Below are 946 nucleotides of genomic sequence, written 5' to 3'. Positions count from 1 at the left end.
GATGCGTGTCAAACTCAAAAACAACTTGCAGAAAGATTAAACGTTGCTCAGCAAACAATTTCTGATCGTTTACAAGCAATGGGAACGAAATGGGTGCCACATCAACTGAACGAAAGACAAATGGAAAACCGAAAAGTCATCAGTAAAATGTTGCTTCAACGGCACGAAAGTCTTTTTTCATCGAATTGTGACTGGCGATGAAAAGTGGATTTATTTTGAGAATCCCAAATGCACAAAATCATGAGTTGATCCAGGTCAACCATCAACATCGACTGCAAGGCCCAATCGCTTTGGAAAGAAGACAATGCTCTGCGTTTGGTGGGATCAGGAAGGTGTGGTGTGTTATGAGCTTCTAAAACTAGGTAAACTGTTAATACTGATCGCTATCGGCAACAAATAATCCATTTGAACCACGCTTTGATCATAAAACTACCAGAATGGGCCAGAAGACACGGCAAAGTAATTTTGCTTCATGATGATGCACAATCACACACTTCAAAACCAGTTAAAGACACATTAAAAGATCTTGCCTGGGAAGTATGAACCCACCCGCTGTATTCACCAGATCTTGCTCCTTCAGATTATCACTTGTTCTGATCAATGGCACACGCACTTTCTGAGCAGCACTTCAAAACGTACGAAGTGGAAAATTGGGTCTCTGAATGGTTTGCCTCAAAACAAGAAAAGTTCTATTGGGACGGTATCCACAAATTACCTGAAAGATGGGGAAATGTGTAGCTAGCAATGGACACTACTTTGAATAAAGCACTTTTGATGTCTTGAAATTATCGTGTTTTCTTTGATTACAAAATCCGAAATATTAACCGGTTAATAATTAATCTGCAATATTAGCCGGTTAATAATTAATCTGCATTTTAACTGGTTAATAATTAATCCACACTATTAACCAGTTATAGTTAATCCATATTATTAACCGGTTCAGAGT

This window comes from Myotis lucifugus, unplaced genomic scaffold (genome assembly GCF_000147115.1).
Source record: "Myotis lucifugus unplaced genomic scaffold, Myoluc2.0 scaffold_88, whole genome shotgun sequence".
In the NCBI taxonomy this organism is placed as follows: domain Eukaryota; kingdom Metazoa; phylum Chordata; class Mammalia; order Chiroptera; family Vespertilionidae; genus Myotis; species Myotis lucifugus.
Note: the sequence above shows the minus strand (reverse complement) of the source record.